At 23.7% G+C, this 14709-nt stretch overlaps 1 long non-coding RNA gene across 1 annotated transcript; it reads left to right on the top strand.

Annotated features, from left to right (window-relative positions):
* Window positions 1–4357: 4357 nt before the first annotated feature.
* LOC129966896 (uncharacterized) lies at window positions 4358–7110 on the top strand. Its single transcript, XR_008784308.1, has 3 exons — window positions 4358–4428; window positions 5493–5821; window positions 6732–7110. It is a non-coding gene; the product is annotated as an uncharacterized LOC129966896 (long non-coding RNA).
* The last annotated feature ends 7599 nt before the right edge of the window (window positions 7111–14709 follow it).

Consider the following 14709-nt stretch of genomic DNA (forward strand, 5'->3'; position numbering starts at 1 on the left):
TTATGTCTAAGTGGGATGAATTTTCATTCCTAAAAATTCTTTGACTTGATATTTTTGTGAGATATTTTCACTGATATCGATTTAGTTATTCATTTAATCTTTAGCACATTTTGTTGGGAGAATTTTTTTATAAACTTCCTTATGGTACTAAGAAAATACTTTCATATGTCACAAGTAATATGCCATGAAGTATATGAAATTTTCATGTATCATTTTCATATAAAATAAAAGAAGGAAAATTCTGAAATACTAAATGAACCTGTACAAAAATTGTTCTGGTTAGGAAAATTTGTAAGTGATTTGTGAATTTAAGAAATAAATTTTTAACATTATGTAAAGGATGCAAAAAACTCAGAAAAGAGAAAAACTTATATTATATATTCTCTGAAGAGAGGTATTTAAAAAAGAATAATCTAAAGTTAGATTTCAAATGTATTTAAATATTCATGTACTTAAATAAAAATGAAAGTGTGTGCCAAATAATAAAAATGAAGAAAAGCAAGTTAATTTATAAAATTCCTCTTTGTTAAATAAAATAAAAATAGTTTCACATTTTGTTTCTGTGTATATTTAATATTTGATGAAAAGCATTCCAAGTCAGATTGTAATATTAACATCTCTTCATACTGTACATTTATACATAGATGAAATCTTGTAATTTTTATCAAAATTACTAGTGCATTAAAAATTTTATTAATCATCATTGGCAACTAAATATTGTTTTGCTTAATATTTAACTGTAATGGATAATGAATGTTTAAGTAGAAAGTCATTTGCAAAATGTTTCTATAGGTATTGAGACCATTGGAACTCTATATAATACTATTTTTCTAACTTTCATTTATAATATTTAAAATTTTTAATTTTACTTCTCATTATTATTATCAAATGAAATTTTTAATTTATAGTTAAAATGACACTGTATGTTGTTTTTTTAGTCCGTTTAATAGTGCTACTAAATTGATTATTGCTATATTCATTAGAAACCTTAATTATGATCAGATTAGTCAGTTCTTACACATTGCTGTTTAAATATTGTCACTTATTATATAACACCAATTGTCTTAGTTTTGCAGATTTTACAAGAAGAGAAAAAGAACTTTTCCGTAAATGATATGTGTATGCAGTTTCATGTTCATACCAAATGTGGAAAAAGCCAAAAATATTTGTTATTGGTTACAAAAAAAAAAAAAAAAAAAAAAATGCCACACTGATTTAATGGTGCTACTTGTTAAGAATCCATAAATATTACTTGATGCAAAGTATATGAGTAGATTGAATTAAAACTGAATAAGAAGCGTAGATTGAAATGCCTTGTTATATGAGTAGATTGAATTAAAACTGAATAAGAAGCATAGATTGAAATGCCTTGTTTATATTTAAAGGTAATAACCAAAATTATTTAGAACCCCATTGATTTCCTAAGTAGTGGATAACTTGTTTGTCCTAATTATTTAACTGAAGTTTTGGACAGATGTTTGACTTTGCTATCTGAGTAAAAAAGATAACATTTCAATGTCTTTTTCAGTAGAACAAAATGTGAAGGTCCTATAATGATTGAGTGGGCTATATGGTGGGTGTTTCAGTATTGAACAAGATGATGTTTTGGTAGTCAGTGTATAAATAACTATGCATTGCCATGGAGTTAAAACCATTTGAAGATGTGTGGCTGAAATGGAAGCAAATTTTGAACATTATCCATGACTTTGCTATCTAAAAAAGACAACATTTCAATATCTTTATCAGTGTAATAAAGATGCCAAAATCATGTAATGAAGGGTCAGATGATATGATGGGTGTTCCAAACTGTTCGCTAAAACTTCATCAGCTTGTTCAGTGTGCAAATGGCCAGGCACTGACATGGAGCTAAAAGCATTCCAAAAGATGTGGCAATAGTTGCTCCAGTCCTGCACATAACCAATGACAGTGAATATTTTCTACTCACTTCTTCATTCTCTCAGGTAAATCTCAAAATCCAACAACATATCTCATGACAAAAAAATCATAGCATTGCTCTTCTTTTATTGCAAACATGGGAGAATTGACAACTGTTCGCCTGCTAGATGGCAATGTTGGCCAACCACAGTACATATCACATGTACTTGAAGTTTGGACAAGTACATTCCCCAATATAAGTTCCAAAATTGTTATTCTTATTTCCCAGTCTGCACATTGTTTTTGCACATTTACATAAAAATATACAGCCATTGCTCTGTTTTCATTCGATTTACTTTATAAATTCAATTTATATATATACTGATGTTGAGAATTTTTCAGCATGCATTGAATATTTTAAATATATTGAATGTGTTTTGCATTAGTTTTATTATTCAGCCTATGAAATCATTCAGGTTGTATTTTGTTAAGATAAATAAATGAATACTGATTCAGATGATATTTTAACTTATTTGTTTTTAATGCCTTATGTTAATGTTCATTCGTGGTATCATTTGACAAGTTGCTTTGCTTATTGTTTGCAAGTTTATTGAGTAATGTTTGTTGCATCCTTTTTGTAACCCCTCCTACTTTCTATAATAGTTACCAGATGTTAGAAATAATCAGTTTTCCAGCAGGCAGGGATCCATAAATATCAACGAGTATTGCAAGAACTTCTGTATACAGCATCATTTAAGTATGCTTCAATAAGATTCACTGCTCTCCTAAAGCAGAGAATTTTAAAATAAATTTTCAATTTAGAAGTCCATTCTTATTCAATACTGTATTCTATAATATAATTTTATGTATTATATTTAATTTTATGATTCATTTTTTTAAAAAAAAGAAATATATATATATATATATATCAGCCACAAAACTGATTTGATGTTTTCAAGAAATCTTATTAAAAAAAAATGGCTACGTAAAATTATCCTTATTCTGAAGATTTTGAAGAATCAAATGATATTAATAATCATTCATTTAATTTTAATGGGTAAAATTTTTATGTATTCAAATTCTAAATTAATATAGTATTTTTGTTTATCTTTTTCTCATATTTATTATGGCATATTCATCTGTTGTGATTTGCTTGTGGAATCTTAAAGAGAGAAAATTAAATTAAAAACCTTCTAAATTAAATTAGATTAAAAAAAATGATTATAAATATTCCATTCTTTGACCAAATAACAAAATTTTGGAGTCATTGTGATTTATTTGATGCAAATATTATTAAAATGTTTGCTTTTTTTATTAAAAAAGAATAAATTTGAGAAATTACTTGAATGGTGCCCAAACATCAAAATAAAAACTATGTATGAATATCAAATAATGTTATTTTTTCTAAATATTCCTATTTTGTGCCTTTTTAAAAAAACTGTACTATTTTGATAACAGATAGATGGATTATAATTGGAAATACTTTATAGTTGCATACCTTAAAAATATTTTATTTTTTCACTTCTTAAAAAATAAATATTTTAAAATTTTTTTCAAAGATTGAAATTAATTCCTGATTAAAGGAGATGTGAATTTTATTAATAAAAATATTTATGTGAAATATTGTGAGATGTAATTTTTTTTGATAATTTTATGCAATTAAATTTAGAGACATAATCTTACTTTATTATACCTATTTCAATTTTTATGCTCAAAATTTCATATTTATGTATTTTTTCTTTGTACTTTTTACTGTACTGCTCTTTTTCTTTGTGAGGCATTATTTGTACATTTGTTTCTGAATTTTTTTATTGTAATAGTGCTGATTTTTCATTCAAACTGTTAACATCTATTTGATAATAAAAAAGCTGTTGTTGAAATGTTGAAATGAGTAGCACATTCTTAAATTTAATTTATTCTTTATTTTCTGTCTTTTATTTTATCAAGATTTTTATATTTTTACTATCTTTAAAATTGTATTTAAAAAGTCATTTATGTCTGGAACAATTACAGAAAAATTATTCATATATATAATTGTTCTTTACATTACTGTTTTTGAATTATTATTAAAGTTTGTAAATTTTGTGTTCAAAGCTGACTTCCCACATACACACATTGTATGTGATAAAACCTTTATATATACCAGCATATGTATTATATATTGGTGTATATTATATATACATTGTAATTATATGTACCATTATATATGATATATAAAATTGTTGCCTTTGGCGGACAGTTGGTTCACCAGGGATATTGGTTATATTTCATTTCTGTTAAATCAGTTAGATATAACTTCATATCCATGACTCCCACAAGCTATTAGGTTATTAGAGTCATGTTATTTTCATTGTCTTTCACACACTCTGTTCCTAGTGTGCATGGATTTTTCAATGAAGCAGTATTTGAACATTACATTTTTTGTTCTTCTTGTAAATGACAGATTTTTTAAAAAAATCCTTTTTCTTTAACTTTTAGTGATTGAAGAAAATCTAAATATCTCATGAAACAATGAAAGTGGTTTGAATTTTAGAGCAGACTGTTTGAAAAGAGGTAAAAAAAAATTAATAGTGACATTCGGAATACATTTGTGCAGCTATTAAATTTATATCATTAAAAAGATATTCATTTTTATGCTGTAATATTTTTAGAATTTATCATAGGAAAACACCAAAGATTGTTTAATTTTTAATGAATAATGTATATGTACCTAGTATCATGTAATTTCACATTTTTCAGAGAGCATTAGATACATTTCTATCTTAAGGTTAAATTTGTTTTACCAAAAATAATACAAATATTACGTATAATAAAATTTGTGAGTAATGTTTATACTAACATTAAGAAACATTCATAAACAGTGATTTGTCTTTCTATATTTGTAAACTTTCTAAATTGGAAATAAAATTGCTTGAATTAGGAAAAGGGTGTTTTTGTCAATATGGGGGAATCTCCACATAGTAAACCAAATATTAAAAATAATCATTTTAAGTTGTTTGTATTCAAACATTATTTTAACATTAAATAAGATACTGTCTTCCTTGTCATTGCTGTCTCTGCCTCTCTATGATTGCTAAACATCAAATTATCACATATATATTTTCATATGCTCTTTCTTTCTTTCTCTCTTCATAATCACAGAGAATCATAGCTGTGTGATAGATTGATCTGATAGACAGCATCATTCTATTGATTTTTTTTAAATTTAATATTCCAAAGATGCTGTATTTAATTGTATTGTTATTACTTTATTTTTTTTATTAGAGCATTTCAGCATATAACTTTTTGATCATTTCTTAAACAGTACTTCAAATGTGAACTAATACAAAAAATAAAATTAACTGCATAATTTAGTGAATTTGATTATAAAGAATATGATATTAAAATGAAATTTAATATCATTAAAAATCTTGATGGGGGGAAAATCTTCCAGTTCCCCATTTTATCTTAAATCTAAATTTAAAAAATATTTTTGTTTATTTCTTTTATATTTAAAAAAAAAAAATTTACTTAAGACGAATTTTTAAAAAATCGCGCATTTCATTTTATATTGTACCTTCAAATCTGACCCAATTACTTAGTTTTTTCATCCTTCATAACAAAACTTTATTTTTCAGATTCTTGGAATCTTGCTTGTTCAAAAACCTTTCAGTGCCCTGTATGTGGGAAAATCTTGTCAAGAAAGCAGACTTTGAAGATACACATGCAGACTCATTTACAATGTAGAAGCACATATGCATGTAAATTCTGTGGTGTTGTATTTACATGGAAAGAAAACTTGTCAAGGCACATCAAAATTAAACATAGAATGTGCTGATCACTTTAGTTCTTTGTGGTTTAGCCTTTTTTATATTCATACCTTAGGTTCTGTTAGATGATGTATATGAAATTCCTTCGCACCCATAAGAAAACTGTGATGAGTATATTAGCTGTATAAGAGTATTGTGTAAGAATAATTTTGATAATTAATTCTTACTTTAAATTAAACATTCTATGTTTCAGTTTTTATTGTGAAATTATAACTAAAAAACTTCTGAATTAATTTATATTTATAATTGCATTACATATTTTTAAATGAAAATTAAATTTAGTTTAGACATTGTTTTTCTGGTGATTAATGATATATTTCATAGTTATATGTACTATTTAAAATTAGATTTTTAGACGAACACACTTTTTTAATATTAAAATTTAGATTTTAAGATGAATTTATGCCTTGATTTAAATATTGTTTCATTATTTGCTATTTGAAATTTCAAAATGGTCTGTAATAGACATTGGTCAACTGCTGAATAATAGGCTAAAAAAAATGTGTATGTTTTTAGATGAAATGCAATTTTAAAGTATTCTAGAGCAGAGCTTCTTAAATTTTATTTGGTTGCAAATTGTCAGTGAATATTTAATGTTAATGTTGCATTTTCAGAAATATGGTTATTCCATCCATTTCATTCCAGTATTCCATCTATGAATTAAAATATTTTTTATGAATAAGTATGAAGAATATAAAATTAAATGAGTTTATAATAATCAAATGAAAAGAAATCAAGTTAAATAAATTAGTGGCAAGATTTTGCTGAAACATATTTTCAGCATACTTTAATAGCATTTTTGTCTTATTTTTACATTTAAATAATTAAAGCCGTCAATTTCAAAATTATTTTGAAGTATCCCATTTGAGGGTGAAATTCACTATGTAAGAAGCCTTGTTCTAGAGCAATGGAAAATATTATAGGGTTTAAAAAAAATATAATAATAAAATTGTTCCATGTATGTTTTCTTAGAGAATAGTTTATTTAGCCTATGCACTTTCAGTTAGTGCTTTGTTTTGTCCATAAAAAATTGAATTTTTCTTACAGAAGTTGAAAATATGATGTGGAAATGTTCTGTTTGTGGGAAAGATCTGTCAACAAAGTACTCATTGGCACGACATATGCGCCGTCATTTTGAAGAAACTCCTCAGTATTCTTGTGAATTTTGTGGTTTGCAATTTTCATGGAAAGAAAGTCTTAACTTTCATACAAAGAAAAAACATGGCAATATAATACAAGCAGATGGATGTGGAAATCAAGAGGCAAACTGATTATTATAAGTTGTTCCTATGCATATATTTATTATTTTCACAGCTGTAGTTTATTTAAATAATAAATTGTGTTAAAGCAAGAAATAAAAAAATATATGGCTTGTTTAAAATATTGTACATGATACAGATATCTTTCACATTTGCAATTTTAAATGTTAAAACTAGCAAAAAAATAAATAAATAAATAATAATAATAAGATTATTGTTCATTCGATTATTAAGAACAGAATTATTATAATTTTTCTTACCATATAACCCTTTAAGCATGGTGTAAGTCTTTTTTAATCTTCATGTTTAAATATATAATACATGTTGATGAATATTTTCTTAAAATTCAATTATTATATATACCTGAGATTTCAGAAAAATGAAAAATAAATTTATCTGGTCAATTAAAAATTTATTATCTTAAAATCCTATTTTTTGAATTCATAATGTATCATATTTTGAATTCATAACGAAATATTAAACTGTTAACTGAGTTAGTATAATGTATCATATTTGTTTTAGAAATAGTTATTGAGAAATTTCAATTATTTTTCTCAAAAAAGCTTTTTCATTTCATAGGTGCAAGGAACTAAATTATTTCATTGGATTTGTATTTTTTCATCTGGTGTTATAAATAAAATGTGTTGCTTTTGTTTTTGCAACTGTGATTACTGTTAATTCTGAAAATTAGAGGAAGGAGAACAAATATTATTCTCTGAATAAACCATTCCAGTTTTTAAAAATCTATTTATTTATTTTTTTGGTTAGAATATTTTTTTAAAAAAAGGTTTTAGTGTTTAATTTTATTGTATTGTGTGCATTTGTGGGGTTTTTTCCCCCTCATAAAATTGTAATAAAGATATTCTTTTCTCTTTATTTATTACATATCAGATCTAATTTATTTTTATTGTTGTATATAAATTCTGAATTATCTTTGTTATTGCCATTATAATTCATGAATTTGAAATATTCTGTTCCTAATATGTGATAAATTGTACATTGTTCTTGCATTAAAATTTATTTACTTTATTAGTTTCATATTCTGCACTTCCTTTTTTTTTCCCCTTCATTTTTACTAATAATCTTACAAGCATTTGAATAATAAACATAGATTTTCCTTTATAACCTTGTAGCATGTGATATACATAAAAAAAAATCATCATTAAAATTCAAATTAAATTCCATGCGATTAATAATGGCTAAAATTTGTATAGCAGATCAAACAAAAAAGGAATTCTTCATGAGCCACTATAATTTATTTTAAATTTCAAAAAATAATAAATTTTTTTAAAAATTATGTTGAATAAAGTTATGATTGCATTTTAAAAAGCTTTACCTTGCTACAAATATAGATATTCATTATAAATGTAATATTTCTCATATGTTTTGATTTTTCATAATATCTATAGCAAGAGAATGGGCCCATGGCCCATAATTTTTTCATCATTTCATATAACTCGTATAACTTGACACACTTCACTTCATTATTCAATCAGCATTAAAATTAATCTGTTTCTTGTTCATTTTTCAGAATAGTTAAATTATTAATTATTCTTAAAGTTTGCATTATAATTTTAAATAAGGAAACATTTTTGTAATCATATTTTGTTTTAATAAACCAGATACTCTGATATTTTCTATATTTAGCATACATAATTGCATCATTTAAAAAATTAATTATCGCATTATATAATTTCCCCGTTTATTGTACTTTGTGATCTCTATTGATTTTTGAATCAGTTTAGTAATAAAATCGGGACTAAACAATACGATAAAATTTTGAGTAAATGTAAAATTAAAATTTTTCTTAAAAGTTCAATAACATCCACATAATATCCTTGATGTCTTATTTTATGGCTACCTGCAGTTTTTTTTTTCTTTTTTCCCACATGAATTTCAATTTATGCAAATTCATCAATTTTTATTTTTATTGAAACAAAATAATGCTTTCATTATTTTTCTAGAATTAGAAACTTTCTAATTTTTTGTATATTTTTTTTCTATCACTATTTTTTCACTACAGTTAAATGAATGTGAAATCTTTGTGTTTAACTTTCTTTATTAACATAACTAACAAAAATAACTTCTTAATGTCCAGAATGTTGTAAAACTAGTCTAGCAGTTTGTTTAAATAAATTTTTAAAAAATAATGTAATTATTATTTACATTTATGCTAAAGTGCAATATATATGCATTTGTTCATTTATTTTTAAATAGTCAACTGTTCAGAGTAATTTAATACCGAAGAGTTTTTGAACATTATATTTGAAATAATAGAGAACATTGCTCATTTTTATCTCAGAGAAATTCAATTTGTAGAAACAAAATTTTTGAATGAAATTGAACTTTGCAGTTTAATTAAGTTATCCATTTCCAAATAATACTTTATTTCTTATTTATATATATGTTGATTATGAAGTAATTAACATATATGTTATATTTCTTAGTTTATTGCATGTTTTTATATATTCTCTGTAGTGGTCAACTTAGTGGAATATGAAATATAATTTTTCAAGCTACATGATTTTAGGGATTTTTACCGATTATTATTTGTTATTCAAATTTTCTATAAAATTAGTTCTAATTCTAAACTATTTATTCAAATCAATATCATTTTTGTTATGTAATGAATATAAAAGATGTGCCAATATTAAGTTTTCATTTCTTAAAATTGATTTTTATAATATATTAAAATGTAATTATTATTATTACATTTTAATAAATTTCATAATATATTAAAATGTATTTTAAATGTACATTTAAAATAAATTTTTATTTACAATTTATTTATATTCATGAAAGAGTATTGTTATTGTATATTCTAAAAAAATTTCGTAATTTTCATGTTATTTTAATTGCAATTGCATCCAATAGTAATTGAAATTTGTGAAATAGTTATATTTTGAAACTGAATTACTTTGATTTTTTTTTCAGGCTTTAGGCTACATCATGATAATGCATCATCTGCATATAAAACAAAATGGCAATGTCATATTTGTGGTAGCTGTTTATCAAACAAGTATTCTCTTGAACGACATATGAGTAAACATTCAGATGTGAAACATTACTTCAAATGTAACATTTGTAATAATCTTTTTGCATGGCAGTCAAGCTTACTTCGACACCAAACAACTATTCATGGTGTTGTATTAACTGAAGAACAGTCTTCTAAAAAATAAAGCAATTTTATTTTTAAAAAATAATTTGAATTTTCATAGGTGATTGCTTCTAAATATATATATATATAATAGTATATATATATGCAGCTTTTTTGTATAATCATAACTGCACTAAAAATTTCATGTTTCAAAAATTCAAAATAATTGTGTATGAAATATTTATTTGAAGTGTTGTAAACCTAATTAAAACTTTTCAGTTTATTAAAAAAGTGAAAATTATCATAAGAACAGATTTTTTTTCTTTATAACAGAATTTTATGTTATTAGTATTATATTTGAAAATGAACATCATTGCACATGTACTAAACTTCTTTTCTCTTGTATTATAGAAAAATATATTTGAAAAGTTTATCTAATATGTGTTTAGTTTTCTTCATAGTTATATATTAATTAGCTTTTATATTTCCTTTATAATTTAATGTAATTTATTTGCTTAGAATTTTGTATATCTGTCTTTATATTATTCATTTAGTATATTTTACTCCATTTAACTTTATTTTGATATATAATTATTTATTATCAACAGTCTAGTGTTAACAAAGGATTATTAATAATAGTAAGCAATATGTGGATATTTATTTGCTTTTTATGACTTGTTTATTTTAATTTGGTTGAACTATAAATGGTGTAGCTTTATTATTTTACTTTCAAAGCAAATGTATAATTTTTCACTTCTTATATTCCACAAGTACCTTATTTAATCCATTTTTAAAGAATGTTTTTATTTACATACATTTATTACTTCAGTTCATTTACTCTGCATTTGATGCTTACCATTGTTTCTGAAATAGTAGGAAAATAATGGATTCAAATATTATTAAATGGAAAGTAGCATTCTTAGTAAATTGTTTTGCTAAAATGTATTTGAAACAAAATTAAATTTGGAAAGCTTTTCTATATTTTTATTAGTTTAAATAAGTCATTTTATTCTGAACTATCCACCACCACCACCCCCTCAAAAAAAATCTTTTGCTCTTCTTCAAAACATTTATTTTACCATCAATATTAGAAATTAAGCTTAAGCATTTTTTTTTAAATACTTATCGACAAGAAATTTAACTGATCTGAAATTCTGATCAATTTTTGCATTATAAATAAGTTTTGCATTAAAAATTTCTATTTTTAAGAGATTTTTATACTGATTGCAAACATTTAAAGACATGCTAAGAGCATATTAAACTACATATTTCATTGGTATTAGTTGTATTGAAATACTTTTTTTGCAGTAATGTAAATAAGTCTTAATATACCTAGGCTCAAACTACAATATTCTAACAATTGAATTTAGCAAGATCTCAGAAGTAACAATTTGTAAAATTTGAGTAATTTCATTTAAATAAATTTAATTTATGAAAAAAAAATGCATTTTTATCTTAATGTTTCTATGTAATTTACAGTCAAACTGTTATTAATGTTTTGAAAAACAATTTATTTGAGAAGCAGTTTAAATGCTTCTCAAATTCCAAATGAAATGAATGCTTTAAATTCCAAATGAAAGAATGTTCAGTAATTTATATTATTACATCTTTTGTTATATTAAATACCATATTTAAAATGGGTTAAATATAGAATATCAGTTCAGAAGTAACCCCCTCCTATCTTTCTAACTGCTTACTTTATTCAAAACTTTTTAGAAAATTATAAGACATCTAAAAAATTTGAATAATTTTTATTAGCTTTTTTATTGTTTTTAACAAAATCTTAAATATTTCCTGTCCCACTTACCCCAAATTATAGAGACATGTATTTACAATTCAAGATTTCATCCTTTTACTTTATATATGGATTAGAAACTTTACTTTAAATGCAGAATATAAAAAAATTAATTTGCAGTTAAAATGAACATACAAAAACTACAAGACAATTTAAAGTTATGCATTTTTTATGTATAAACTTAGTGATTTCTAATATTTATATCCATTGTTTTTTAACTGGTATTTTCAACTTTACTGTTAAATATATTTTGTTAGTAAAATTTGCATGTCCTTTTAACATATTATGTTTTGTAGGAAAATTTTTCTGTGATATATGTGGGAAGACATTCACTATGCCCAGCAACCTGAGCAGACATCGCCGAATACATAGGCAGAATCGAATATATCAGTGTGGTATTTGTGGTATTACTTGTTCTAGATCTGATAATTTAAAAGTTCATAAGAAAAATGTTCATAAACTTATTTAAATTACTTATATACTTGTATTTTCCCTTTAATGCTTGCCATAGGATCATTCTCATCAGGTATGGATGTTTTATAAATTGTAATATTTTTTTGTATAATGTAATTATTATATAGTTAAATTTAAGATAATCTAAATTGATGTAAAATTAATATGTAATTAAGTAAAGAATTTTGTGTTTAACAAACAAAAACAAGTAATTTAATTGTTATCATAAAAAATCTTACGACTTTTTTTTTACTCTTTAAAAAAATTGTTAAAATACTTACATTTGTGATATTATTTATGCATTCCAAATAGACTTAGCATCATACTTAGAATTGTTTATTTTGCTTTCATGATTATATGTGATTTCAAAAATGATGAATTATTATAAGGAACAAATGATAGTGGCCCAATTTAGATCTCTAAAAAGTTCAATTTTTTGACAGTGAAAGCATTATGACTAGTGCAATAATTTATTGTTTAGACTGAATATTTTTTCTTCCTATTGTTATCAAATTCTAAAAGATTCTTTTATTGTTATAAAAAAAATTTAGTCTTCAGAATATTAGTTAATGCTGTGTTATCTATAATTTTTGTCAGAGTAAATTAGTTTACTAATTTCTACCAGCAGTCTTCAATAAAGAAAAAGACATAATCTGAGTTTCATTGCTAAAAATTTAATTATATTTTTTAAATAATGTCCTTTAATTGCATGATAAATTTTCATTATTTATGTTGCAAGTACTGCTTTTTCTCTGCCTATCATTTAATTTTATTCAATTTTTTTCTTAGTTCTGAAAGCATTATTTCTTTCTAAAAAAATGTAGTATGCTGTATTGAATATTGCATTTAATTTTCAAATGATGTAAAATTGCAGGAAAAAAATAGCAAATTTAAGTTATTCCACTATTAATTATTAATATTATAATAATATTTGTGAATTTTTTAAATAAAAAATAAAATTTAAAAATAACAGGATTGTTGAATGAAAATATGTTTTTTGAAGATAAAGATTTATTGCAATCACTGATGTGTAAAAAAAAATAATAATAACCATATCTGGTTAAGTTATTTTCAAGTTTCATTATCTGCTCGAATAAATTATTTGGAAAACTATTCTCATTAAGCTTGTATCTCCTAACACTGCAACAGAAGATTCCTAAATATGCTAACTAGTGTCCCCCCCTAAAATTTTAGTAATCAAATTCTATTATATCTGCATAGATATTTTAAAAAATAATAGTGGGTTATATCTTAATTTCATGGGACTAATAAAAAGATGACTTTATAATAAAAGCCATTCTAACATCTTTCTTTTGCAAATACTAAAATTCATCTGATTATGGCATAATACTGACTGAGATAAGATTAAATAAAGTCTTCTCGCAGTATACTACAAGTTTTTAAAGAATTAAATTTTTATTATTAGCTTGAAATATGATCAGGAATAATAATTGCATTCAAACATTCCGTCTTTTTTTTAAATTAAATATATGGCTATTTCATACAGTTACCAATCAGATATGTTATTAAACATTATTGATAACTGATCTAGTTCCTCTCCTTCTGTTTGCTTGAAATCCAGGAAATTATATCAATTCTTTATTTATTATAGAAATTTAGAAAAGCAATAGTATTTGACAATTTTAATTCTTGATCTCGGTATCTATAATAAATTTAATTTTTAAGTACATTGTTATCTTTATCAATAACATATACAATTCATCATTTTATCCATCTCCTCTCTGAACAAAAAGTAACACATTTTTATTTATGTAAAGAATGTCTCCAACTATATGATTTAATAGGTAATGTTTCTTTGAGTAAAATTAGAAAAGGTATTAAGTAAGCTTTGATATATCTATCAAAAAATCCATTTGCTTCGTTATGTACCCAGAAGTAGTTAACTATAATTTTTAATATCATAATAGTGTTTTTTTTTTTTTTTTTGGAAAATAAAGTTACTATTTTATAATATTTATTTTTAAAAAGTGTACATAATGGATTTTAGGATAAAAGATTGTACAGGAACATTACCATTTTTTTAGCTTATGGGTTGGTTTATTGAATCTTAATGGGTATTTTTGTATGTTACTGTTTTATTTTTGTTATATGTTTCTTTAATTGATGAAAAATAAATTGTTTTAAAAATACTTTTATGACTGTTAGTGTTAATAGAATAAAACTTAAGAATGACTAAATGCTGATATTGATCACATTTATATATATAATTATCAAGTAAAGCCAAATAAAAGATACTGACTATATAGTGTTCATATCAAAATCAGAACAGATTTTTTTATAGCCAGTCTCTAATGTGTTCCTAATGCATTTTAACTAGTTTTAAATAAAGCATTATTTTTAAACTTGATACTATTCAAAATTCCTGATTACTATGCATGATTATTTTAAATTTTGGAAAAA

This window comes from Argiope bruennichi, chromosome 4 (genome assembly GCF_947563725.1).
Source record: "Argiope bruennichi chromosome 4, qqArgBrue1.1, whole genome shotgun sequence".
NCBI classification, from domain to species: Eukaryota; Metazoa; Arthropoda; class Arachnida; order Araneae; family Araneidae; genus Argiope; species Argiope bruennichi.